Below are 23,497 nucleotides of genomic sequence, written 5' to 3' on the forward strand. Positions count from 1 at the left end.
CGGCTGGTCACTTTGACCCCTCCCCCTGCGTTTGTCGCCAAGATACAGAAGAAGCTGGTGGACTTCTTCTGGAACAACAGGAAGCACTGGGTCTCTGCCGCGGTCTTGAGTCTCCCGCTTGAGGAGGGCGGTCAGTCGTTGGTGTGCATCAGCGCCCAGCTCGCGACTTTCCGTCTTCAGACCCTGCAGAGATACCTTTACGTCGAGCCCCCTCCTAGGTGGTGTGCTCTGGCGAGGTATTTCTTCCGCCAGCAGCTCGACCTCAATTATGACACGCAGCTCCTGTTTGTGAACTTGGGGGGTGCCAGGACCGCCCTCCGGGAGCTGCCTGTCTTTTACAGGGAACTCATCAGGGTCTGGAACAAAGTCTCCACCAAGCGCAGCTCTCCGCCGGCTGGAGTGGCGGCCGTCCTGCAGGAACCGCTGCTCGGGAATCCGTACCTCCACGGCCGAGGCTTTATGTGGCGGTCGGAAGAGAGGGCTGTGGCTGGTGAGGTGACCAGGGTCAGGGACCTGCTCGATGGCGGAGGAGCGGGCTGGATGGCGCCAGACACGCTGGCGCGGCGCCTAAATTCTGCCAACGTCCGCCACGCGGCCGATGCCATCGAGTCGCTAAAAACAGCTCTGGGCCCTGACTCCGTTAGGTGCATCGAGGAGGCTCAAGCACGTGGGGAGATCCCGTCCGAACTGACCCCCGTCCGGACGGAATTCCTCATCGGCGCCAAACCCCGGAACCTCCCTCGGGGGCCGGCGCCTCACAACTTGAGCCGCCTCCGGGAAATCCCCTCCGTGCCTTTCAGTTCCGCGCGGAGGGGTTTCCTGTACGGGCTGCTCCTGCACACCCTCAACTTTGCCATCCTCGCCGGCCGTCCGGACACGCCATGGCGTACCATCTTGCCGTCCGGAGGAGGCGGGGGTCCCCGATGGAGGGCACTCTACGCAGGGGTCCTCCCACTATTCATCGGGGACTTGGCCTGGAGGGTGGTGCACGGAGCAGTGCCGTGCAACAAATTTTTAAGCCGGTTCACGGACTCCCAGGCCGCCTGCAATTTCTGCGGTCTGGAGGAGTCCGTGTTCCATGTTTTTATTGAATGCACGAGGTTGCAGCCCCTGTTCCACTATTTGAAGGGGCTGCTCCTGAAATTCTGGCTGCACTTCAGTCCCACTCTCCTGATCTTTGGGCACCCTGTGCGGAGGGGAGCGGGTAGGTCCGAAGGCCTCCTCGTAGGACTGCTCCTGGGCACGGCCAAGGGTGCCATCAGCCGGTCCAGGCAGCGGGCGGTCGAGGGGGTCGTTCAACCTGACTGCCTGCCTCTCTTCCGCTCTTACATCCGGTCCAGGGTGTCCTTGGAGATGGAGCACGCGGTGTCCACCGGTACGCTCGCGGCCTTCCGCGAGAGGTGGGCACCGGAGGGACTGGAGTGCATCATCACGCCCGGCAACCAAATTTTAATTTGATTTTACGTTTTAAAGTTAATTTGTTTTAGTTGCCGGTGCTTTTAGTGTCCCCTTCCCTTTTATAGGGGGCACTGGGGAAAAATTGTGATTTTTGTGCCCAAAAAAAAAACAAAAAAAAAAAAGAAAAAACACAAAAAAAAACAAAAAAGGGGGGAAAAAAAAGGGCCTTGTAAATGTCTGGAGTGTCACCCAGGTCGGGTGGCACCGTTTAATGTCTTTATGTTTTGCAGGTAAACTCAAAAGAGTTTCATGCGCAAGGACCAATTATGGAGCAGTAGAGGCGTGTCCTGCTCAGTTGGAGCTGTGAGCAGTGAGGGAAGCAGCTAGCAACTTGAGCTCCTGCCTGGAGAGCCCTGAGACCAGCCCAGGAAGAGAAGGAAGGAAGGGGCTTCAACACCAACTTTTATCCAGAGGGAGAGGAGGAAAAAGCAGAAAACTTTAAACATCTTTACCATTCTGCAAGGAGTTGGAGAGAGGGGGAAAAACCACAACAACATCCAGTGTGGAAGGAGGGAGACTCTACAATTTCTACAGGTGGGTGTGGGTGCATTTCCCCAAACAGACTTTGTTGTATCGGTGGGGAGAGGAAAGAAGACCACTGAGGGCCGGAACATCGCGGGGGGTGTGTGTGTGTGTGGTAGTGTGCGTGGGGGCCGTGCATACAACTAGGCCCCCCCCACAATTGGAACCCCCCCCACCCCCCACATTTTGCCTAGCCTGGGATAGCTGGAGCTACCAGGCTGAAGATTTTCATTAATCACCCTATTAAAGATCGTTTAGGATTGTGTGCCTGGTGGCTCCAGCTACCCCAGGTGAAGACGTCTTCTCCCCCCACCTGAAGACCAACCCAAAGACTGTGTTTTTTGTGTGTTTTGCCATCTGGGGAGTGCACCCACCCACAGCTGCGAGGGGAGACCTGCCCTCGCAGCCCCCCCCCACCCCCTTCCCACCCCCCTCTCTCTTTCTCTGCTACTCTGTTTCTCCCCTCTCTCTCTGAGGCCTCTCCCTTCCAAATTTACAAAAAAAAAACAATTAAGACAACTGAGCAGAGGGAGCAAGGCCTCTCCCCAATTGTCAACGAGGGGAGAGGTGCCTCGTTAAGGGCTCCTCTGCTCAGTTAATATACGAGGCCATTAAAGACCATTAAGGCCTGTGACTTTGGGGTGGGTGTAGCCCTTAAAGGGACCCCGTGATGGCGACCCCATCCACGCCGGTGGCAGGGCCAGCGAAGACGTATGCGCAGGTGGCAACCGCTTCCACGGCACCTCCTGCGCCACCCGCTGCCCTGCCACCATTCAGACTCATTACAAAAAAACACGGGGTCAAGAGCTACACTCACCCCACAATGAGCATTGAGGAGTGCGTGCGGGCGATGGCTGGGGTAGTCGGCCCCTCGGCCATTGTCGCAGCCTCCAAGATGTCTGGGAAGGCCGTGTTCTTCCTGGGGTCGGAGCGGGCGGTGTCCCTGGCCCTTGAAAAGGGGCTCACGGTGGGCGGGACGTTCCTGCCGGTGGACCCTCTCGAGGCCACCGCGCAGAGGGTCATCATTTCAAACGTCCCGCCCTTTGTTCCCGCTGAGCTCCTCATCCCTCACCTACACCAACTGGGGGAGGTAAGGTCGGGGATCAACCCCATACCGCTCGGCCTCAGGGAGAACAGCCTGCGCCACGTGTTCTCCTTCCGCCGCCAGCTCTTTGTCCGGCTGGCGCGGGAGGAGACGACGGAGGGGAACTTTAATGTGGTGCACGAGGGGACTGCCTACCGCGTCTTTTGGACGTCGGACGGCGTGCGGTGCCATGCCTGCAGGGAGGTGGGGCACGTTCGCAAGAACTGCCCCGCCTCCAAGGCCACCAAACCACCGAAGGCGGCCAAGGCTGGCGCCGCCGCCACCCCTCCCCCTAGTTGCGTCCGCGTGCCGGGAGCCATGGGTGCGCGGGCATCGTCGGAGGCCTTTGTTTTCAGGGCCTCCGGCGGGGGGGAGGGAGAGCGTCCGACCGGAAAGAAGGCGCGGAAGAAGGCAAAACATCTAGAGGCGGGTCCCCTCGGTGCGCCAGATAATTTGACCACCGCGCTCAGCCCAACCCCGTCACCGGCGAGCGCGTGGTGCCCCGAGCCCGTGCCCGAGCCCTTGAATAACACCACAGAGGGGCCCGGGCGCGGGAAAGGAAAGGAAAAGGGGGGGGCGGAGCGGGAGGCCTCGGCAGACATGGGGGTCTCCCTGCCTCCGCGCGCCCCCAGGAACAAAAGGAGGCGCGGCTCCGATGAGACGGAGGGGGAACAACATCCCTCCGTGGAGGAGTCGGTGCCCGCCGCGTGTCCCGCGTCCCCCACCAGCGCTCCCAAATTGCGCTGCAGGCGCGAGGAGTCTGTCCCCGGGGAGGGTGAGGCAGTCGAGGCTGCCCAGCCGCTGCCTCCTGGGGAGGGCATGGAAGATCTGCCTGTCGTGGGGGGCGTGGGGCCAGTGGAAGAATGCGTAGCCGCCGGGTCGAGCGTCCCGGGGACTGAGGCGGGCGAGGCCGAAAAGGCCGAACCTGAGCCCGCCCAGCTATTATCCAACTTCCCCCGGGAGTCGCTCGATCCGGCAGAAAAACAATTTATTGGTTTTAATGACACTGTAGATGCTGGGCCGGGGGGTGGCAGCGGGGAGGGGGAGGAACACCCACCCTCGCCCCTTACTTTGGAGCTGGAGCACTTGGAGGGCCTGGGGATTTCCTATGGCCGGGTCTCTCCTTGTTCTCCGGTTCCTGGGGCGGAGGGGGAACCCCTTCCGCTGTCATTTCCCGACCCAGCACCATTTTTAAAAGAGCCCAGTGGGGACTCCTCTGCCGACGATCCTGGGGGTGGGATCGGGGCAGTGCCAGGGCCGGTTGGAGCGGCCGGTTCATTTGCCGTACCTTGTGCGGTCGATGGGCTGGCTGCTGGCGGCCACCTCCCGGAGGAGGACGGGGACTCGGTGGGGGACGCGGGTGAAGACCTAGAGACCACCGCCAGTGAGGCGGTGGATCTGCTCGCGGCCGCCGCTGAGGCCCTCCTCATTCCTGCAAAGGAACTCCGGGAATTTTTGGCCCAGAGCCGGGGTCGCCGCGACCAAGCCCGACTGGCCCTGGAAAAATGGTCCGAGCCGGAGCTGATCAAGGGGTCCGTCCGCGCCGCCGTTAAAACCTTGGCCGCGGGCGGGCCCTTGACAAAGGAGCAGCACCTTGAGCTGCGCGAGCTCGAGGGACTCCTCGCTGGGCTGCGGAGGGAGCGGAGTTCAACAAAAGACTCCGCTCCCTCCCCCACAATAGGTTAAGGTAGAGGTTGCACTATGCTTTTGCCATGAAGATAACCATAGCCAGCCTCAACATCAACGGCGGCAGAGGGGCACGCCGTAGATTTGACAATTTTTCGCTCCTGCGGGAGGGGAAATATGCGGTGTGCTTCCTGCAAGAAACCCACACCGTTCCGGGAGACGAAGCCACGTGGCTCCTGGAATGGCAAGGAGAGGTCCGCATGAGCCACCTCACCGCCATTTCTAGTGGGGTGGCCATCTTGCTGGGCCCGCATTTTCAGCCGGAGATCTTGGGGGTCGAGGAGCCCGTGCCAGGCCGCTTGCTGCACGTAACGGTTCGCCTGGGGGACGTGCCGCTCCATCTCGTGAACGTGTACGCCCCTCATCCCGGCCCGCAGCAAACGCGCTTCTTTGAAGAGGTGTCCGCTCTTCTTGGCTCCGTCGACGTCGGCGACTGCATTGTCCTCGGGGGGGATTTTAACTGCACCCTCGAGGCGAGGGACCGCTCCGGTGCCCCGCAGTGCATGACGGCGATGGAGAAGTTGAGGGACCTGGTCGGGTCCTTCGACTTGGTGGACGTCTGGCGAAATCTCCACCCCGACTCCAGCGCCTTTACTTGGGTGAGGCCTGGAGTTGGATGGTCTAGAGTCGACCGCCTTTACGTGTCTCGGGCGTACGTTTCCTGCGTCCCGGCGGCCTCCATGCGGCCGGTGCCGTGTTCGGACCACCACCTGGTGTGGGCAGAGCTCGCTTCGCTCCGCGCGAGGACGGGGTCCGCGTACTGGCACTTTAACAACCGGCTGCTGGAGGACGTGCGGTTCCAGGACTCGTTCCGTCGATTCTGGTCCGACTGGAGAAGGAAGCAGGGGGGCTTCCCCTCCTTGAGGCTATGGTGGGACGTGGGCAAGGCTCACGTCCGCGTCTTCTGTCAAGAGTACGCGAGGGGGTCGACCAAGAGGCGGGCGGCCAGAGTCGGGCGCCTAGAAAAAGAGGTGCTCGACCTGGAAGCCCGTCTCGGTCAAGTCGTCCAGGACCCGGCCCTGCGGACGGTGTACGAAGCGAAGAAGGCCGCGCTGAAGGACCTGCAGCTCGTCGGGTCCCGAGGCGCGTTCGTGAGGTCGCGGATCCGGTTCCTGCGGGATCTGGACCGCGGCTCCCCCTTCTTCTACTCGCTGGATAAAAGGCAGAGTGTCCGTAAGCAGCTCTTGACGCTGCTGGCCGACGACGGCTCTCTTGTCTCGGATCCGGAGGGCGTCAACAACAGGGTCCGTGAATATTACGGGGCTCTGTTCTCTCCGGATCCGTCCAGCGAGGAAGCGCGTAGAGTTTTGTGGGAGGACCTGCCGAAGGTCGGCCCGGAGGGCGCCGAAAATCTGGAAGCTCCGCTAAGCCTGGCGGAGCTGACCGGTGCCCTCGCCCGGCTCTCGAGGGGAAAATCCCCGGGGCTGGACGGGCTGACCGTGGAGTTCCACAGGGCGTTCTGGGACGTCCTGGGGAGCGACTACGCGCGGGTCCTGGGGGAAAGTCTGGCGACCGGGGAGATGCCCCTCTCTTGGCGCAGGGCAGTCATCGTCCTGCTGCCTAAGAAGGGCGATCTCCGCCTCCTTAAGAACTGGCGCCCGGTCTCCCTCCTCAGCACGGACTACAAAATCTTTGCCAGGGCAATGTCTGCTCGCCTTGGTGCCGTGCTGGACCACATGATCCACCCCGACCAGTCATACACGGTCCCGGGCCGGACAATCCACGATAACATCCATCTGGTCCGGGACCTCATCCATTGTTCCCAGGAGGCTGGTCTGTCGGTCGCCTTCCTATCCCTCGACCAAGAGAAGGCGTTCGACAGGGTGGATCACGACTATCTGCTCGGAACTCTGCGCGCTTTTGGGTTCGGGACGCATTTCGTCGCCCGGATCCGACTTTTGTATGCCGCCGCGGAGTGTCTGATTAAGGTCAACGGGTCCTTGACGGCGCCCCTTCGCTTTAGGAGAGGGGTGCGCCAGGGATGCCCCATGTCCGGCCAGTTATACGCCGTTTGCGTGGAGCCTTTCCTGCGCCTCTTGCGGACGAGGTTGACGGGACTGGCTCTGCAAGGGCCGGGCGTGGAGGTCGTCCTCTCGGCTTACGCCGATGACGTGCTCCTCGCGATAGAGGATCCCGCTGACCTGCGGAGGATGCGTGAGTGCCAGGAGATTTACTCGGCCGCGTCCTCCGCCAGGATCAACTGGGAGAAATGTTCCGGACTCCTGGTGGGTCAGTGGCGGGTGGACTCCCTGCCGGAGGAGCTCAGGCCTTTTGCCTGGAGCACGACCCATCTCCTCTATCTGGGAGTCTACCTTAGCCCTGACGAGGGAGCCTGGCCGGCGAACTGGCAGGAGCTGGAGGCCAAGGTCGCTGCTCGCCTAGGGCGCTGGACAGGACTGCTCCGAGTGCTGTCCTACAGGGGTCGAGCGCTAGTCATAAACCAGCTGGTGGCCGCAATGCTGTGGTACCGGCTGGTCACTTTGACCCCTCCCCCTGCGTTTGTCGCCAAGATACAGAAGAAGCTGGTGGACTTCTTCTGGAACAACAGGAAGCACTGGGTCTCTGCCGCGGTCTTGAGTCTCCCGCTTGAGGAGGGCGGTCAGTCGTTGGTGTGCGTCAGCGCCCAGCTCGCGACTTTCCGTCTTCAGACCCTGCAGAGATACCTTTACGTCGAGCCCCCTCCTAGGTGGTGCGCTCTGGCGAGGTATTTCTTCCGCCAGCAGCTCGACCTCAATTATGACACGCAGCTCCTGTTTGTGAACTTGGGGGGTGCCAGGACCGCCCTCCGGGAGCTGCCTGTCTTTTACAGGGAACTCATCAGGGTCTGGAACAAAGTCTCCACCAAGCGCAGCTCTCCGCCGGCTGGAGTGGCGGCCGTCCTGCAGGAACCGCTGCTCGGGAATCCGTACCTCCACGGCCGAGGCTTTATGTGGCGGTCGGAAGAGAGGGCTGTGGCTGGTGAGGTGACCAGGGTCAGGGACCTGCTCGATGGCGGAGGAGCGGGCTGGATGGCGCCAGACACGCTGGCGCGGCGCCTAAATTCTGCCAACGTCCGCCACGCGGCCGATGCCATCGAGTCGCTAAAAACAGCTCTGGGCCCTGACTCCGTTAGGTGCATCGAGGAGGCTCAGGCACGTGGGGAGATCCCGTCCGAACTGACCCCCGTCCGGACGGAATTCCTCATCGGCGCCAAACCCCGGAACCTCCCTCGGGGGCCGGCGCCTCACAACTTGAGCCGCCTCGGGGAAATCCCCTCCGTGCCTTTCAGTTCCGCGCGGAGGGGTTTCCTGTACGGGCTGCTCCTGCACACCCTCAACTTTGCCATCCTCGCCGGCCGTCCGGACACGCCATGGCGTACCATCTTGCCGTCCGGAGGAGGCGGGGGTCCCCGATGGAGGGCACTCTACGCAGGGGTCCTCCCACTATTCATCGGGGACTTGGCCTGGAGGGTGGTGCACGGAGCAGTGCCGTGCAATAAATTTTTAAGCCGGTTCACGGACTCCCAGGCCGCCTGCAATTTCTGCGGTCTGGAGGAGTCCGTGTTCCATGTTTTTATTGAATGCACAAGGTTGCAGCCCCTGTTCCACTATTTGAAGGGGCTGCTCCTGAAATTCTGGCTGCACTTCAGTCCCACTCTCCTGATCTTTGGGCACCCTGTGCGGAGGGGAGCGGGTAGGTCCGAAGGCCTCCTCGTAGGACTGCTCCTGGGCACGGCCAAGGTTGCCATCAGCCGGTCCAGGCAGCGGGCGGTCGAGGGGGTCGTTCAACCTGACTGCCTGCCTCTCTTCCGCTCTTACATCCGGTCCAGGGTGTCTTTGGAGATGGAGCACGCGGTGTCCACCGGTACGCTCGCGGCCTTCCGCGAGAGGTGGGCACCGGAGGGACTGGAGTGCATCATCACGCCCGGCAACCAAATTTTTATTTGATTTTACGTTTTAAAGTTTAATTTGTTTTAATTGCCGGTGCTTTTAGTGTCCCCCTCCCCTTTTATAGGGGGCACTGGGAAAATTTGATTTTAGCGCCCCAAAAAAAAAACCAAAAAAAATAATAAAAAAAAAAGGGGGCCTTGAAAATGTCTGCTGTGTCACCCAGGTCGGGTGGCATGGTCTTAATGTTTTATGTTTTGCAGGTAAACTCAAAAGAGTTTCATGCACAAGGAGGGTCGTTCAACCTGACTGCCTGCCTCTCTTCCGCTCTTACATCCGGTCCAGGGTGTCCTTGGAGATGGAGCACGCGGTGTCCACCAGTACGCTCGCGGCCTTCCACGAGATGTGGGCACCGGAGGGACTGGAGTGCATCATCACGCCCGGCAACCAAATTTTAATTTGATTTTACGTTTTTTAAGTTTAATTTGTCTTAATTGCCGGTGCTTTTAGTGTCCCCCTTCCCTTTTATAGGGGGCACTGGGGAAAATTGTGATTTTAGTGGCCAAAAAAAAAAACAAACAAAAAAAAAGGGCCTTGTAAATGTCTGGAGTGTCACCCAGGTCGGGTGGCACCGTTTAATGTTTTTATGTTTTGCAGGTAAACTCAAAAGAGTTTCATGCACAAGGAACCAATGGTAGAGCAGTGGAGGCGTGTCCTGCTCAGTTGGAGCTGTGAGCAGTGAGAGAAGGAGCCATCAACCTGTGCTCCTGCCTGGAGAGCCCTGAGACAAGCACAGGAAGAGAAGGAAGAAAGGGGCTTCAACACCAACTTTTATCCAGAGGGAGAGGAGGAGAAAAGAAAACATTTCAACTTTTTTACCATTCTGCAAGGAGTTGGAGAGAGGGGGAAAAACCAACAACATCCAGTGTGGAAGGAGGGAGACTCTACACTTTCTACAGGTGGGTGTGGGTGCATTTCCCAAAAAGACTTTGTTGTATCGGTGGGGGGAGGAAAGAAGACCACTGAGGGCCGGAACATCGCGGGGGGTGTGTGTGTGTGGAAGTGTGTGTGGGGGCCTTGCTACAACGAGGCCCCACACAAAACTGAACCCCCCCCCCCCACCCAATTGCCTAGCCTGGGATAGCTGGAGCTACCAGGCTGAAGATTGTTTAATCACCCCATTAACATCGTTAGGAGTGTGTGCCTGGTGGCTCTAGCTGCCCCAGGTGAAGAGGTCTTCTCCCCCCACCTGAAGACCAATCCAAAGACTGTGTTTGTGTGTTTTGCCATCTGGGGAGTGCACCCACCCACAGCTGCGAGGGGAGACCTGCCCTCGCAGTTCCCCCCCCCTTCCCACCCCCCTCTCTCTTTCCCTGTTACTCTGATTCTACCCTCTTTCTCTGAGAGCCCTTTCTTCCTAATTTAAAAAAAAAACAAAAAAACAATTGAGACAACTGAGCAGAGGGAGCAAGGCCTCTCCCCAATTGCCAACGAGGGGAGAGGTGCCTCGTTAAGGGCTCCTCTGCTCAGTTAATATACGAGGCCATTAAAGACCATTAAGGCCTGTGACTTTGGGGTGGGTGTAGCCCTTAAAGGGACCCCGTGATGGCGACCCCATCCACGCCGGTGGCAGGGCCAGTGAAGACGTATGCGCAGGTGGCAACCGCTTCCACGGCACCTCCTGCGCCACCCGCTGCCCTGCCACCTTTCAGACTTATAACCAGGAAACACGGGGTCAAGAGCTACACTCACCCCACAATGAGCATCGAGGAGTGCGTGCGGGCGATGGCTGGGGTAGTCGGCCCCTCGGCCATTGTCGCAGCCTCCAAGATGTCTGGGAAGGCTGTGTTCTTCCTGGGGTCAGAGCGAGCGGTGTCCCTGGCCCTCAAAAGGGGGCTCACGGTGGGCGGGACATTCCTGCCGGTGGATCCTCTCGAGGCCACCGCGCAGAGGGTCATCGTGTCGAACGTCCCGCCCTTTGTTCCCGCTGAGCTCCTCCTCCCTCACCTACAACAACTGGGGGAGGTAAGGTCAGGGATCAACCCCATACCGCTCGGCCTCAGGGAGAACAGCCTGCGCCACGTGTTCTCCTTCCGCCGCCAGCTCTTTGTCCGGCTGGCGCGGGAGGACACGACGGAGGGAAGTTTTAATGTGGTGCACGAGGGGACTGCCTACCGCGTCTTCTGGACGTCGGACGGCGTGCGGTGCCATGCCTGCAAGGAGGTGGGGCACGTTCACAAGAACTGCCCCGCCTCCAAGGCCGCCAAACCACCGAAGGCGGCCAAGGCTGGCGCCGCCGCCACCCCTCCCCCTAGCTGCGTCCGCGTGCCGGGAGCCATGGGTGCGCGGGCATCGTCGGGGGCCTTTGTTTTCAGGGCCTCCGGCGGGGGGGAGGGAGAGCGTCCGACCGGAAAGAAGGCGCGGAAGAAGGCAAAACATCTAGAGGCGGGTCCCCTCGGTGCGCCGGAAAGTTTGACCACCGCGCTCAGCCCAACCCAGTCACCGGCGAGCGCGGGGTGCCCTGAGCCCGTGCCCGAGCCCTTGACCAATACCGCAGAGGGGCTCGGGCGAGGGCAAGATAAGGAAAAGGGGGGTGCGGAGCGGGAGGCCTCGGCAGACATGGAGGTCTCCCTGCTTTCGCGCACCCCCAGGAACAAAAAGAGGCACCGCCCCAATGAGGCGGAGGGGGAACAACATCCCTCCGCGGAGGAGGCGGTGCCCGCCGCGTGTCCCGCGTCCCCCACCAGCGCCCCCAAATTGCGCTGCAGGCGCGAGGAGTCTGTCCCTGGGGAGGGTGAGGCAGTCGAGGCTGCCCAGCCGCTGCCTCCTGGGGATGGCATGGAAGATCTGCCTGTCGTGGGGGGCGTGGGGCCAGCGGAAGAATGCGTAGCCGCCGGGTCGAGTATCCCGGGGACTGAGGCGGGCGGGGCCGAAAAGGCCGAACCTGAGCCCGCCCAGCCAATACCCAACTTCCCCCGGGAGTCGCTCGACCCGGCAGAAACACAAACAAATATTTATGACACTGTAGATGCTGGGCCGGGTGGTGGCAGCGGAGAGTGGGAGGAACACCCACCCTCGCCCCTTACTTTGGAGCTGGTGCACTTGGGGAGCCTGGGGATTTCCTATGGCCGGGTCTCTCCTTGTTCCCCGGTTCCTGGGGCGGAGGGGGAACCCCTTCCGCTGTCATTTCCCGACCCAGCACCATTTTTAAAAGAGCCCAGTGGGGACTCCTCTGCCGACGATCCTGGGGGTGGGATCGGGGCAGTGCCAGGGCCGGTTGGAGCGGCCGGTTCATTTGCCGTGCCTTGTGCGGTCGATGGGCCGGCTGCTGGCGGCCACCTCCCGGAGGAGGACGGGGACTCGGTGGGGGACGCGGGTGAAGACCTAGAGACCACCGCCAGCGAGGCGGTGGATCTGCTCGCGGCCGCCGCTGAGGCCCTCCTCATTCCTGCAAAGGAACTCCGGGACTTTTTGGCCCAGAGCCGGGGTCGCCGCGACCAAGCCCGACTGGCCCTGGAAAAATGGTCCGAGCCAGAGCTGATCAAGGGGTCTGTCCGCGCCGCCGTTAAAACCTTGGCCGCGGGCGGACCCTTGACAAAGGAGCAGCACCTTGAGCTGCGCGAGCTCGAGGGACTCCTCGCTGGGCTGCGGAGGGAGCGGAGTTCAACAAAAGACTCCGCTCCCTCCCCCACAATAGGTTAAGGTAGAGGTTGCACTATGCTTTTGCCATGAAGATAACCATAGCCAGCCTCAACATCAACGGCGGCAGAGGGGCACGCCGTAGATTTGACAATTTTTCGCTCCTGCGGGAGGGGAAATATGCGGTGTGCTTCCTGCAAGAAACCCACACCGTTCCGGGAGACGAAACCACGTGGCTCCTGGAATGGCAAGGAGAGGTCCGCATGAGCCACCTCACCGCCATTTCTAGTGGGGTGGCCATCTTGCTAGGCCCGCATTTTCAGCCGGAGATCTTGGGGGTCGAGGAGCCCGTGCCAGGCCGCTTGCTGCACGTAACGGTTCGCCTGGGGGACGTGCCGCTCCATCTCGTGAACGTGTACGCCCCTCATCCCGGCCCGCAGCAAACGCGCTTCTTTGAAGAGGTGTCCGCTCTTCTTGGCTCCGTCGACGTCGGCGACTGCATTGTCCTCGGGGGGGATTTTAACTGCACCCTCGAGGCGAGGGACCGCTCCGGTGCCCCGCAGTGCATGACGGCGATGGAGAAGTTGAGGGACCTGGTCGGGTCCTTCGACTTGGTGGACGTCTGGCGAAATCTCCACCCCGACTCCAGCGCCTTTACTTGGGTGAGGCCTGGAGTTGGATGGTCTAGAGTCGACCGCCTTTACGTGTCTCGGGCGTACGTTTCCTGCGTCCCGGCGGCCTCCATGCGGCCGGTGCCGTGTTCGGACCACCACCTGGTGTGGGCAGAGCTCGCTTCGCTCCGCGCGAGGACGGGGTCCGCGTACTGGCACTTTAACAACCGGCTGCTGGAGGACGTGCGGTTCCAGGACTCGTTCCGTCGATTCTGGTCCGACTGGAGAAGGAAGCAGGGGGGCTTCCCCTCCTTGAGGCTATGGTGGGACGTGGGCAAGGCTCACGTCCGCGTCTTCTGTCAAGAGTACGCGAGGGGGTCGACCAAGAGGCGGGCGGCCAGAGTCGGGCGCCTAGAAAAAGAGGTGCTCGACCTGGAAGCCCGTCTCGGTCAAGTCGTCCAGGACCCGGCCCTACGGACGGTGTACGAAGCGAAGAAGGCCGCGCTGAAGGACCTGCAGCTCGTCGGGTCCCGAGGCGCGTTCGTGAGGTCGCGGATCCGGTTCCTGCGGGATCTGGACCGCGGCTCCCCCTTCTTCTACTCGCTGGATAAAAGGCAGAGTGTCCGTAAGCAGCTCTTGACGCTGCTGGCCGACGACGGCTCTCTCGTCTCGGATCCGGAGAGCGTCAACAACAGGGTCCGTGAATATTACGGGGCTCTGTTCTCTCCGGATCCGTCCAGCGAGGAAGCGCGTAGAGTTTTGTGGGAGGACCTGCCGAAGGTCGGCCCGGAGGGCGCCGAAAATCTGGAAGCTCCGCTAAGCCTGGCGGAGCTGACCGGTGCCCTCGCCCGGCTCTCGAGGGGAAAATCCCCGGGGCTGGACGGGCTGACCGTGGAGTTCCACAGGGCGTTCTGGGACGTCCTGGGGAGCGACTACGCGCGGGTCCTGGGGGAAAGTCTGGCGACCGGGGAGATGCCCCTCTCTTGGCGCAGGGCAGTCATCGTCCTGCTGCCTAAGAAGGGCGATCTCCGCCTCCTTAAGAACTGGCGCCCGGTCTCCCTCCTCAGCACGGACTACAAAATCTTTGCCAGGGCAATGTCTGCTCGCCTTGGTGCCGTGCTGGACCACATGATCCACCCCGACCAGTCATACACGGTCCCGGGCCGGACAATCCACGATAACATCCATCTGGTCCGGGACCTCATCCATTGTTCCCAGGAGGCTGGTCTGTCGGTCGCCTTCCTATCCCTCGACCAAGAGAAGGCGTTCGACAGGGTGGATCACGACTATCTGCTCGGAACTCTGCGCGCTTTTGGGTTCGGGACGCATTTCGTCGCCCGGATCCGACTTTTGTACGCCGCCGCGGAGTGTCTGATTAAGGTCAACGGGTCCTTGACGGCGCCCCTTCGCTTTAGGAGAGGGGTGCGCCAGGGATGCCCCATGTCCGGCCAGTTATACGCCGTTTGCGTGGAGCCTTTCCTGCGCCTCTTGCGGACGAGGTTGACGGGACTGGCTCTGCAAGGGCCGGGCGTGGAGGTCGTCCTCTCGGCTTACGCCGATGACGTGCTCCTCGCGATAGAGGATCCCGCTGACCTGCGGAGGATGCGTGAGTGCCAGGAGATTTACTCGGCCGCGTCCTCCGCCAGGATCAACTGGGAGAAATGTTCCGGACTCCTGGTGGGTCAGTGGCGGGTGGACTCCCTGCCGGAGGAGCTCAGGCCTTTTGCCTGGAGCACGACCCATCTCCTCTATCTGGGAGTCTACCTTAGCCCTGACGAGGGAGCCTGGCCGGCGAACTGGCAGGAGCTGGAGGCCAAGGTCGCTGCTCGCCTAGGGCGCTGGACAGGACTGCTCCGAGTGCTGTCCTACAGGGGTCGAGCGCTAGTCATAAACCAGCTGGTGGCCGCAATGCTGTGGTACCGGCTGGTCACTTTGACCCCTCCCCCTGCGTTTGTCGCCAAGATACAGAAGAAGCTGGTGGACTTCTTCTGGAACAACAGGAAGCACTGGGTCTCTGCCGCGGTCTTGAGTCTCCCGCTTGAGGAGGGCGGTCAGTCGTTGGTGTGCGTCAGCGCCCAGCTCGCGACTTTCCGTCTTCAGACCCTGCAGAGATACCTTTACGTCGAGCCCCCTCCTAGGTGGTGCGCTCTGGCGAGGTATTTCTTCCGCCAGCAGCTCGACCTCAATTATGACACGCAGCTCCTGTTTGTGAACTTGGGGGGTGCCAGGACCGCCCTCCGGGAGCTGCCTGTCTTTTACAGGGAACTCATCAGGGTCTGGAACAAAGTCTCCACCAAGCGCAGCTCTCCGCCGGCTGGAGTGGCGGCCGTCCTGCAGGAACCGCTGCTCGGGAATCCGTACCTCCACGGCCGAGGCTTTATGTGGCGGTCGGAAGAGAGGGCTGTGGCTGGTGAGGTGACCAGGGTCAGGGACCTGCTCGATGGCGGAGGAGCGGGCTGGATGGCGCCAGACACGCTGGCGCGGCGCCTAAATTCTGCCAACGTCCGCCACGCGGCCGATGCCATCGAGTCGCTAAAAACAGCTCTGGGCCCTGACTCCGTTAGGTGCATCGAGGAGGCTCAGGCACGTGGGGAGATCCCGTCCGAACTGACCCCCGTCCGGACGGAATTCCTCATCGGCGCCAAACCCCGGAACCTCCCTCGGGGGCCGGCGCCTCACAACTTGAGCCGCCTCGGGGAAATCCCCTCCGTGCCTTTCAGTTCCGCGCGGAGGGGTTTCCTGTACGGGCTGCTCCTGCACACCCTCAACTTTGCCATCCTCGCCGGCCGTCCGGACACGCCATGGCGTACCATCTTGCCGTCCGGAGGAGGCGGGGGTCCCCGATGGAGGGCACTCTACGCAGGGGTCCTCCCACTATTCATCGGGGACTTGGCCTGGAGGGTGGTGCACGGAGCAGTGCCGTGCAATAAATTTTTAAGCCGGTTCACGGACTCCCAGGCCGCCTGCAATTTCTGCGGTCTGGAGGAGTCCGTGTTCCATGTTTTTATTGAATGCACAAGGTTGCAGCCCCTGTTCCACTATTTGAAGGGGCTGCTCCTGAAATTCTGGCTGCACTTCAGTCCCACTCTCCTGATCTTTGGGCACCCTGTGCGGAGGGGAGCGGGTAGGTCCGAAGGCCTCCTCGTAGGACTGCTCCTGGGCACGGCCAAGGTTGCCATCAGCCGGTCCAGGCAGCGGGCGGTCGAGGGGGTCGTTCAACCTGACTGCCTGCCTCTCTTCCGCTCTTACATCCGGTCCAGGGTGTCCTTGGAGATGGAGCACGCGGTGTCCACCGGTACGCTCGCGGCCTTCCGCGAGAGGTGGGCACCGGAGGGACTGGAGTGCATCATCACGCCCGGCAACCAAATTTTTATTTGATTTTACGTTTTAAAGTTTAATTTGTTTTAATTGCCGGTGCTTTTAGTGTCCCCCTCCCCTTTTATAGGGGGCACTGGGAAAATTTGATTTTAGCGCCCCAAAAAAAAAACCAAAAAAAATAATAAAAAAAAAAAAGGGGGCCTTGAAAATGTCTGCTGTGTCACCCAGGTCGGGTGGCATGGTCTTAATGTTTTATGTTTTGCAGGTAAACTCAAAAGAGTTTCATGCACAAGGAGGGTCGTTCAACCTGACTGCCTGCCTCTCTTCCGCTCTTACATCCGGTCCAGGGTGTCCTTGGAGATGGAGCACGCGGTGTCCACCAGTACGCTCGCGGCCTTCCGCGAGATGTGGGCACCGGAGGGACTGGAGTGCATCATCACGCCCGGCAACCAAATTTTAATTTGATTTTACGTTTTTTAAGTTTAATTTGTCTTAATTGCCGGTGCTTTTAGTGTCCCCCTTCCCTTTTATAGGGGGCACTGGGGAAAATTGTGATTTTAGTGGCCAAAAAAAAAAACAAACAAAAAAAAAGGGCCTTGTAAATGTCTGGAGTGTCACCCAGGTCGGGTGGCACCGTTTAATGTTTTTATGTTTTGCAGGTAAACTCAAAAGAGTTTCATGCACAAGGAACCAATGGTAGAGCAGTGGAGGCGTGTCCTGCTCAGTTGGAGCTGTGAGCAGTGAGAGAAGGAGCCATCAACCTGTGCTCCTGCCTGGAGAGCCCTGAGACAAGCACAGGAAGAGAAGGAAGAAAGGGGCTTCAACACCAACTTTTATCCAGAGGGAGAGGAGGAGAAAAGAAAACATTTCAACTTTTTTACCATTCTGCAAGGAGTTGGAGAGAGGGGGAAAAACCAACAACATCCAGTGTGGAAGGAGGGAGACTCTACACTTTCTACAGGTGGGTGTGGGTGCATTTCCCAAAAAGACTTTGTTGTATCGGTGGGGGGAGGAAAGAAGACCACTGAGGGCCGGAACATCGCGGGGGGTGTGTGTGTGTGGAAGTGTGTGTGGGGGCCTTGCTACAACGAGGCCCCACACAAAACTGAACCCCCCCCCCCCACCCAATTGCCTAGCCTGGGATAGCTGGAGCTACCAGGCTGAAGATTGTTTAATCACCCCATTAACATCGTTAGGAGTGTGTGCCTGGTGGCTCTAGCTGCCCCAGGTGAAGAGGTCTTCTCCCCCCACCTGAAGACCAATCCAAAGACTGTGTTTGTGTGTTTTGCCATCTGGGGAGTGCACCCACCCACAGCTGCGAGGGGAGACCTGCCCTCGCAGTTCCCCCCCCCTTCCCACCCCCCTCTCTCTTTCCCTGTTACTCTGATTCTACCCTCTCTCTCTGAGAGCCCTTTCTTCCTAATTTAAAAAAAAAACAAAAAAACAATTGAGACAACTGAGCAGAGGGAGCAAGGCCTCTCCCCAATTGCCAACGAGGGGAGAGGTGCCTCGTTAAGGGCTCCTCTGCTCAGTTAATATACGAGGCCATTAAAGACCATTAAGGCCTGTGACTTTGGGGTGGGTGTAGCCCTTAAAGGGACCCCGTGATGGCGACCCCATCCACGCCGGTGGCAGGGCCAGTGAAGACGTATGCGCAGGTGGCAACCGCTTCCACGGCACCTCCTGCGCCACCCGCTGCCCTGCCACCTTTCAGACTTATAACCAGGAAACACGGGGTCAAGAGCTACACTCACCCCACAATGAGCATCGAGGAGTGCGTGCGGGCGATGGCTGGGGTAGTCGGCCCCTCGGCCATTGTCGCAGCCTCCAAGATGTCTGGGAAGGCTGTGTTCTTCCTGGGGTCAGAGCGAGCGGTGTCCCTGGCCCTCAAAAGGGGGCTCACGGTGGGCGGGACATTCCTGCCGGTGGATCCTCTCGAGGCCACCGCGCAGAGGGTCATCGTGTCGAACGTCCCGCCCTTTGTTCCCGCTGAGCTCCTCCTCCCTCACCTACAACAACTGGGGGAGGTAAGGTCAGGGATCAACCCCATACCGCTCGGCCTCAGGGAGAACAGCCTGCGCCACGTGTTCTCCTTCCGCCGCCAGCTCTTTGTCCGGCTGGCGCGGGAGGACACGACGGAGGGAAGTTTTAATGTGGTGCACGAGGGGACTGCCTACCGCGTCTTCTGGACGTCGGACGGCGTGCGGTGCCATGCCTGCAAGGAGGTGGGGCACGTTCACAAGAACTGCCCCGCCTCCAAGGCCGCCAAACCACCGAAGGCGGCCAAGGCTGGCGCCGCCGCCACCCCTCCCCCTAGCTGCGTCCGCGTGCCGGGAGCCATGGGTGCGCGGGCATCGTCGGGGGCCTTTGTTTTCAGGGCCTCCGGCGGGGGGGAGGGAGAGCGTCCGACCGGAAAGAAGGCGCGGAAGAAGGCAAAACATCTAGAGGCGGGTCCCCTCGGTGCGCCGGAAAGTTTGACCACCGCGCTCAGCCCAACCCAGTCACCGGCGAGCGCGGGGTGCCCTGAGCCCGTGCCCGAGCCCTTGACCAATACCGCAGAGGGGCTCGGGCGAGGGCAAGATAAGGAAAAGGGGGGTGCGGAGCGGGAGGCCTCGGCAGACATGGAGGTCTCCCTGCTTTCGCGCACCCCAAGGAACAAAAAGAGGCACCGCCCCAATGAGGCGGAGGGGGAACAACATCCCTCCGCGGAGGAGGCGGTGCCCGCCGCGTGTCCCGCGTCCCCCACCAGCGCCCCCAAATTGCGCTGCAGGCGCGAGGAGTCTGTCCCTGGGGAGGGTGAGGCAGTCGAGGCTGCCCAGCCGCTGCCTCCTGGGGATGGCATGGAAGATCTGCCTGTCGTGGGGGGCGTGGGGCCAGCGGAAGAATGCGTAGCCGCCGGGTCGAGTATCCCGGGGACTGAGGCGGGCGGGGCCGAAAAGGCCGAACCTGAGCCCGCCCAGCCAATACCCAACTTCCCCCGGGAGTCGCTCGACCCGGCAGAAACACAAACAAATATTTATGACACTGTAGATGCTGGGCCGGGTGGTGGCAGCGGAGAGTGGGAGGAACACCCACCCTCGCCCCTTACTTTGGAGCTGGTGCACTTGGGGAGCCTGGGGATTTCCTATGGCCGGGTCTCTCCTTGTTCCCCGGTTCCTGGGGCGGAGGGGGAACCCCTTCCGCTGTCATTTCCCGACCCAGCACCATTTTTAAAAGAGCCCAGTGGGGACTCCTCTGCCGACGATCCTGGGGGTGGGATCGGGGCAGTGCCAGGGCCGGTTGGAGCGGCCAGTTCATTTGCCGTACCTTGTGCGGTCGATGGGCCGGCTGCTGGCGGCCACCTCCCGGAGGAGGACGGGGACTCGGTGGGGGACGCGGGTGAAGACCTAGAGACCACCGCCAGCGAGGCGGTGGATCTGCTCACGGCCGCCGCCGAGACCATCCTCATTCCTGCAAAGGAACTCCGGGACTTTTTGGCCCAGAGCCGGGGTCGCCGCGACCAAGCCCGACTGGCCCTGGAAAAATGGTCCGAGCCAGAGCTGATCAAGGGGTCCGTCCGCGCCGCCGTCAAAACCTTGGCCGCGGGCGGGCCTTTGACAAAGGCGCAACACCTTGAGCTGCGCGAGCTCGAGGGACTCTTCGCTGGGCTGCGGAGGGAGCGGAGTTCAACAAAAGACTCCGCTCCCTCCCCCACAATAGGTTAAGGTAGAGGTTGCACTACGCTTTTGCCATGAAGATAACCATAGCCAGCCTCAACATCAACGGTGGCAGAGGGGCACGCCGTAGATTTGACAATTTTTCGCTCCTGCGGGAGGGGAAATATGCGGTGTGCTTCCTGCAAGAAACCCACACCGTTCCGGGAGACGAAGCCACGTGGCTCCTGGAATGGCAAGGAGAGGTCCGCATGAGCCACCTCACCGCCATTTCTAGTGGGGTGGCCATCTTGCTGGGCCCGCATTTTCAGCCGGAGATCTTGGGGGTCGAGGAGCCCGTGCCAGGCCGCTTGCTGCACATAACGGTTCGCCTGGGGGACGTGCCGTTCCATCTCGTGAACGTGTACGCCCCTCAGCCCGGCCCGCAGCAAACGCGCTTCTTTGAAGAGGTGTCCGCTCTTCTTGGCTCCGTCGACGTCGGCGACTGCATTGTCCTCGGGGGGGATTTTAACTGCACCCTCGAGGCGAGGGACCGCTCCGGTGCCGCGCAGTGCATGACGGCGATGGAGAAGTTGAGGGACCTGGTCGGGTCCTTCGACTTGGTGGAAGTCTGGCGAAATCTCCACCCCGACTCCAGCGCCTTTACTTGGGTGAGGCCTGGAGTTGGATGGTCTAGAGTCGACCGCCTTTACGTGTCTCGGGCGTACGTTTCCTGCGTCCCGGCGGCCTCCATGCGGCCGGTGCCGTGTTCGGACCACCACCTGGTGTGGGCGGAGCTCGCTTCGCTCCGCGCGAGGACGGGGTCCGCGTACTGGCACTTTAACAACCGGCTGCTGGAGGACGTGCGGTTCCAGGACTCGTTCCGTCGATTCTGGTCCGACTGGAGAAGGAAGCAGGGGGGCTTCCCCTCCTTGAGGCTATGGTGGGACGTGGGCAAGGCTCACGTCCACATCTTCTGTCAAGAGTACGCGAGGGGGTCGACCAAGAGGCGGGCGGCCAGAGTCGGGCGCCTAGAAAAAGAGGTGCTCGACCTGGAAGCCCGTCTCGGTCAAGTCGTCCAGGACCCGGCCCTGCGGACGGGGTACGAAGCGAAGAAGGCCGCGCTGAAGGACCTGCAGCTCGTCGGGTCCCGAGGCGCGTTCGTGAGGTCGCGGATCCAGTTCCTGCGGGATCTGGACCGCGGCTCCCCCTTCTTCTACTCGCTGGAAAAAAGGCAGAGTGTCCGTAAGCAGCTCTTGACGCTGCTGGCCGACGACGGCTCTCTCGTCTCGGATCCGGAGGGCGTCAACAACAGGGCCCGTGAATATTACGGGGCTCTGTTCTCTCCGGATCCGTCCAGCGAGGAAGCGCGTAGAGTTTTGTGGGAGGACCTGCCGAAGGTCAGCCCGGAGGGCGCCGAAAATCTGGAAGCTCCGCTAAGCCTGGCGGAGCTGACCGGTGCCCTCGCCCGGCTCTCGAGGGGAAAATCCCCGGGGCTGGACGGGCTGACCGTGGAGTTCCACAGGGCGTTCTGGGACGTCCTGGGGAGCGACTACGCGCGGGTCCTGGGGGAAAGTCTGGCGACCGGGGAGATGCCCCTCTCTTGGCGCAGGGCAGTCATCGTCCTGCTGCCTAAGAAGGGCGATCTCCGCCTCCTTAAGAACTGGCGCCCGGTCTCCCTCCTCAGCACGGACTACAAAATCTTCACCAGGGCGATGTCTGCTCGCCTTGGTGCCGTGCTGGACCACATGATCCACCCCGACCAGTCCTACACGGTCCCGGGCCGGACAATCCACGATAACATCCATCTGGTCCGGGACCTCATCCACTGTTCCCAGGAGGCTGGTCTGTCGGTCGCCTTCCTATCCCTCGACCAAGAGAAGGCGTTCGACAGGGTGGATCACGACTATCTGCTCGGAACTCTGCGCGCTTTCGGGTTCGGGACGCATTTCGTCGCCCGGATCCGACTTTTGTACGCCGCCGCGGAGTGTCTGATTAAGGTTAACGGGTCCTTGACGGCGCCCCTTCGCTTTAGGAGAGGGGTGCGCCAGGGATGCCCCATGTCCGGCCAGTTATACGCCGTTTGCGTGGAGCCTTTCCTGCGCCTCTTGCGGACGAGGTTGACGGGACTGGCTCTGCAAGGGCCGGGCGTGGAGGTCGTCCTCTCGGCTTACGCCGATGACGTGCTCCTCGCGATAGAGGATCCCGCTGATCTGCGGAGGATGCGTGAGTGCCAGGAGATTTACTCGGCCGCGTCCTCCGCCAGGATCAACTGGGAGAAATGTTCCGGACTCCTGGTGGGTCAGTGGCGGGTGGACTCCCTGCCGGAGGAGCTCAGGCCTTTTGCCTGGAGCACGACCCATCTCCTCTATCTGGGAGTCTACCTTAGCCCCGACGAGGGAGCCTGGCCGGCGAACTGGCAGGAGCTGGAGGCCAAGGTCGCCGCTCGCCTAGGGCGCTGGACAGGACTGCTCCGAGTGCTGTCCTACAGGGGTCGAGCGCTAGTCATAAACCAGCTGGTGGCCGCAATGCTGTGGTACCGGCTGGTCACTTTGACCCCTCCCCCTGCGTTTGTCGCCAAGATACAGAAGAAGCTGGTGGACTTCTTCTGGAACAACAGGAAGCACTGGGTCTCTGCTGCGGTCTTGAGTCTCCCGCTTGAGGAGGGCGGTCAGTCGTTGGTGTGCGTCAGCGCCCAGCTCGCGACTTTCCGTCTTCAGACCCTGCAGAGATACCTTTACGTCGAGCCCCCTCCTAGGTGGTGCGCTCTGGCGAGGTATTTCTTCCGCCAGCAGCGCGACCTCAATTATGACACGCAGCTCCTGTTTGTGAACTTGAGGGGTGCCAGGACCGCCCTCTGGGAGCTGCCTGTCTTTTACAGGGAACTCATCAGGGTCTGGAACAAAGTCTCCACCAAGCGCAGCTCTCCGCCGGCTGGAGTGGCGGCCGTCCTGCAGGAACCGCTGCTCGGGAATCCGTACCTCCACGGCCGAGGTTTTATGTGGCGGTCGGAAGAGAGGGCTGTGGCTGGTGAGGTGACCAGGGTCAGGGACCTGCTCGATGGCGGAGGAGCGGGCTGGATGGCGCCAGACACGCTGGCGCGGCGCCTAAATTCTGCCAACGTCCGCCACGCGGCCGATGCCATCGAGTCGCTAAAAACAGCTCTGGGCCCTGACTCCGTTAGGTGCATCGAGGAGGCTCAAGCACGTGGGGAGATCCCGTCCGAACTGACCCCCGTCCGGACGGAATTCCTCATCGGCGCCAAACCCCGGAACCTCCCTCGGGGGCCGGCGCCTCACAACTTGAGCCGCCTCGGGGAAATCCCCTCCGCGCCTTTCAGTTCCGCGCGGAGGGGTTTCCTGTACGGGCTGCTCCTGCACACCCTCAACTTTGCCATCCTCGCCGGCCGTCCGGACACGCCATGGCGTACCATCTTGCCGTCCGGAGGAGGCGGGGGTCCCCGATGGAGGGCACTCTATGCAGGGGTCCTCCCACTATTCATCGGGGACTTGGCCTGGAGGGTGGTGCACGGAGCAGTGCCGTGCAACAAATTTTTAAGCCGGTTCACGGACTCCCAGGCCGCCTGCAATTTCTGCGGTCTGGAGGAGTCCGTGTTCCATGTTTTTATTGAGTGCACGAGGTTGCAGCCCCTGTTTTATTATTTGAAGGGGCTGCTCCTGA

Source organism: Pristiophorus japonicus, chromosome 5, assembly GCF_044704955.1.
Source record: "Pristiophorus japonicus isolate sPriJap1 chromosome 5, sPriJap1.hap1, whole genome shotgun sequence".
Classification (NCBI taxonomy): Eukaryota; Metazoa; Chordata; class Chondrichthyes; family Pristiophoridae; genus Pristiophorus; species Pristiophorus japonicus.